Source organism: Lathyrus oleraceus, chromosome 6 (assembly GCF_024323335.1).
Source record: "Lathyrus oleraceus cultivar Zhongwan6 chromosome 6, CAAS_Psat_ZW6_1.0, whole genome shotgun sequence".
NCBI lineage: Eukaryota > Viridiplantae > Streptophyta > Magnoliopsida > Fabales > Fabaceae > Lathyrus > Lathyrus oleraceus.
In genome coordinates this window covers 254,315,697-254,320,570 of record NC_066584.1, presented here as the reverse complement: position 1 = coordinate 254,320,570, position 4,874 = coordinate 254,315,697, and the positions used below count along the sequence as shown (strand labels likewise).

Genomic DNA, 4,874 nt, shown 5'->3' with positions numbered 1-4,874 from the left:
ATCGGGGACTATTACGGTTTATTATTTTTACGCATTTGGGATTCAATTGTAAGGGTTATTCATTGCCAAAGCCTGTCAGAATTATTTTAATCGAAGATTCAAGATTCAGTTCCAGTTCTTAAATTGCAATCTAGGTTTTATTTTGATTACTATTTTATTTATTTATGCCTTATTGCATGCTTAATTTCCCAAATACCATGTCTGTTACCGGATCCATGTCCGACTAAACCCTTAGGTATCAGTATGTAAAGACCGTCGAAACGACGGGATTCAATAAATAATTGGTGTTAGTTTTTATAAAACTTATTTTTCCGGTTTTTAGTTTCGTATTTTAATCAAACTGTTTTTCGTACGAGAGTATAAAACAAATTAAGGTTACGGTCAACAAGAACGAGAGTTTGAGATTTTAACCAGATAGCTGAAACTAGGCATTAATCCTAAACACAGCGAGAGTGCTTTAGGATTAATTAGACTTTATTTATATTCAAAAATTACTTTTAAATTCAAAATGAGACCGCGAGAGCCTAGCATTCTAGTTTAGGAGTATGGCCAGAGTCAATAAAAACGAGAGTGTGAGACTAAGTCCTTTCTATAAATAATTTCTACTGAAGAATATTTTAACCAATAAGATTACACCAACTATCTATCGAATCCCCGAAGTTTGAGGTATTACATACCGATATCCCCTATATCCCATATCTTATTTCTATTTACGTTATAGTTATTTCTCTTCATCCATCCAATCATAGAATAATCATCAGCCTTAGATTTACATAGAAACATTAGACCATGATATGTTCGATTATTAGTCCTTGTGGGTTCGATAATCTTTAAAACTACGCGATAGGACTGTGCACTTGCAGTCACGATTCACATAGACTTACTAAGTCGCGATCAAGTTTTTGGCGCCGTTGTCGGGGACTAATTTAGTCGATATCGTAACCCCAGCGTTACCTAGTATAGACTAAGGCAAACAATTCTTTTTCCCTTTCTACATTTGTCAAGTGTATGCCAAGTACTCGCTCTCAAGGCGAGAAATTAGAGCTACAATTCGACAAACCCGAGCGTTATCTTAGATTAGAACGCAGGATACGAGACTTGATACGGGAATATCGTATCAAGCTAAATCTTCCTGACCTTAACATTCCTACTTCTGAATCAGTTATTCAACCAGAGATGGCCGAAGGAGTGCAAAACCGTCCTCTTAAGTATTATGCAATCCCTTCACAGGATGAACCTCATAAGAGCATCGATGCCCCCGCGATCGAAGCCAACAATTTTGAGCTAAAACCCTCACTGTTGTTAGCCGTACAACAAAACCATTTTTCGGGTAGTCCCACGGAGGACCCGAACCTACACTTGTCAGTATTTTTGCAATACGCAGACACTGTGAAAGCGAATGGTGTTAGCTCAGAAGCTATAAGACTCTGTCTTTTCCCATTTTCATTAAGAGATAGAGCTAGAGCTTGGCTCCAGTCTCTACCATCCAACTTTGTCACTACGTGGAACGAGTTGAAGAAAGTCTTCTTAGCCCGATATTTCCCACCTAGCAAGACGGCTATGCTAAGACCCAAATAAACGGGTTTAAACAAAAGGATAATGAATCACTTTTTGAAGCTTGGGAGAGATACAAAGACATGATGAGGTTATGCCCACATCACGGTCTAGAAGAATGGCTGATCATTCACACCTTTTATAACGGTCTCTTGTACAATACAAGATTGACGATAGACGCCGCCGCAGGTGACACACTGATGGATAAACCATACAACGAGGCCTACCAACTCATCAAAAGTATAGCCCAGAATCATTACCAATGGGGAAGCGAAAGAACCTCTATAGAGAAACCTCAACCGAAGGGCGGCATGTACGAATTAAGCAGTCTTGGTCATGTCAACGCCAAGGTAGATGCCCTGACTCAAAAGATAGACAACTTGACCATAACACCAGTAGCCACCATGGCACCAAACTACAAGATATGCGGAGTTCAAGGGCATACTACCCTAGAATGTCAACTCTTGACAGGAACCTCCACTGACCAGGTGAACTATGCTCAAGGAAACCCTTACTCAAATACCTATAACCCAGGTTGGAAGAACCATCCTAACTTCTCGTACGAAAATAATAAATGCATTGTATGCACCTAACCAAGCACCTGATGTACCACCGGGATATCAAAAAGCTGCCACAAATACTCAAAATGCTCCTAGGAAATCAAACTTAGAAATAATGATGGAAAACTTTATAGCTACCCAAGCCCAAACAAATAAAGATTTCTTAAATCAAAACATACACACTAGCGAGTAAATCAAGCAGTTAGCAAACAAGGTAGACGCATTAGCCACCCATAACAAAATGTTGGAAACACAAATCTCACAAGTGGCTCAATAACAAGCACCTACCGCTGCTCCTACAGGCACATTTCCTGGACAGCCGCAACCAAATCCGAAAGGTCATGCAAATGCTATTATACTATGAAGTGGGACAAAACTAGATGGACTGACCGACCCTAGAACTCAAAACCCATCCATGCATCAAGACCCAGGTAAGGTAACTGAGAAGGAAGACGAACAAGAGGAAGATAAAAACGAAGAGGCCGTAGAGATAGAAGAACGTTATGTGCCTCCACCACTGTATAAACCCCCTATCCCTTATCCTCAAAGACTTGTTAAATCTAAAAGTGTAGGGCAATTTAAAAAATCCGTAGAGCTTCTAAAACAATTGAATATCACAATACCCTTTACAGAAGCCATAACTCAAATGCCCTCATATGCTAAGTTTCTAAAAGAAATCTTATCTAACAAGAAGAAGATAGAGGATAACGAAACCGTTACACTTACTGCTGAGTGTAGCACAATAATACAAAACAATATGCCTCCTAAGCTGAAAGACCCAGGTAGTTTCTCCATACCTTGTGTAATCGGAAAGTTTGTCATAGACAAAGCTTTATACGACTTAAGAGCCAGTATTAGTTTAATGCCCTTGTTCATATGCGAAAGGCTAAAAATGGGAGAACTAAGACCTACGAGGATGTTCGTACAACTTGTAGACCGTTATGTTAAATTTCCCGTAGGTATGCTAGAAAATGTTTCGGTGCGCATATGACAATTCTATATTCCTACTGATTTTATAATCATGGATATAAAAGAGGATTCCAACGTCCCTATCATATTTGGAAGACCATTCCTAGCCACAGTCGGAGCTATCATAGATGTTAAGAAAGGCAAGCTAACCTTCGAAGTTGGTGAGGAAAAAGTCGAATTCATTTTGATGCAATTCCTAAAGGCACCAGTTATAGACGACACCTGTTGTTTACTAGATGTCATCGACGAATGCATAAGAGAAATGGAGAATGAACAAACATCATATTTCGAAATACTGAAAATTCCAAGGCCTCATACTTTTGAAGATAAAAATTTAAGTAAGGAATACCAAGATGACAGCCTAAGCGAATGCCTAGCACTCGATCATATGCCTTGCCCAAAGAAACCAGCCCTAGAACTTAAGATGTTACCAAAAAATGTAAGGTACGAATTCCTAGATACTGAACTTGAGTGACCTGTAATAGTAAATGCAGACTTAGGGTAGATAGAGACCGAAAAGCTTCTACACGTTTTGAGAAAATACCCAACTGCTTTAGGCTACAATATCTCAGATCTAAAAGGAATAAGCCCTTCCATATGCATGCATCGCATAATGCTAGAGGAAGACAATAAGACCTCTAGAGAACACCAAAGAAGGATAAATCCCATTCTGAGTGATGTAGTAAATAAAGAAGTGCAAAAGTTATTAGAAGTAGGTATTATCTACCCGATATCCGATAGCCAATGGGTCAACCCAATACATGTCATACCAAAGAAGGGAGACGTCATAGTTGTTAACAATGAAAAAGGAGAATCTATAGCACAAAGAGTAGTTACTGGAAGTAGAATGTGTATTGACTATAGAAAATTAAACAAAGCCACTCAGAAGGATCATTTTCCTTTACCGTTTATCGATCAAATGCTTGAAAGATTGGCTAAGCATTCTCATTTCTGCTACCTAGACGATTATTCGGGATTTTTCCAAATTCCTATTCATCCCGACGACCAAGAGAAAACGACCTTCACATGCCCCTATGGTACATTCTCCTACCGACGAATGCCATTCGGACTATGTAACACTCCCGCAACATTCCAAAGATGCATGATGTCAATTTTCGCTGATTTCATAGATGACATCATGGAAGTCTTCATGGACGATTTCTCCGTATGAGGACAGAGCTTTGAAGGCTGCTTATCTAATCTTGAAATGGTACTAAAAATATGCGTAAAAGTGAACCTAGTGCTAAACTGGGAAAAATGCCATTTCATGGTCCGACAAGGAATCGTGCTCGGACACATAGTATCCAACAAGGGGATTGAAGTCGACAAGGCCAAAATAGAAGTTATAGAAAACCCCCTGCCTCCGAAAACCGTAATAGAAATATGAAGCTTCTTAGGATACGCCGGTTTCTATAGGAGATTCATTAAAAAAAAATCAAAAATCACCAAACCACTGACTGGCTTATTAATGAAAGACGCCGAATTCATCTTTGACGACAAATGCCTAGTGGCGTTTGAACAACTGAAAACAACTCTTATTACCACACCTATCATGCAACCACCCGATTGAAGATTACCTTTTGAAATCATGTGTGACGCTAGTGACTATGCTGTAGGTGCAGTCGTAGGACAAAGAAGGGACAAGAAACTTCATGCAATATACTATGCAAGTAGAACCCTAGACCCTGCACAGATGAACTATGCTACCATAGAAAAGGAACTTTTAGCCGTAGTGTTCGCTCTAGATAAATTCCATTCCTACCTAGTAGGAGCAAAGATAATTATCTATAC

General features: G+C 39.2%; 1 pseudogene; it reads right to left on the bottom strand.

The window, feature by feature from the left end:
* Positions 1 to 1,566: 1,566 nt before the first annotated feature.
* Positions 1,567 to 1,666, bottom strand: LOC127099677 (uncharacterized; annotated as a pseudogene).
* Between the last annotated feature and the right edge of the window lie 3,208 nt (positions 1,667 to 4,874).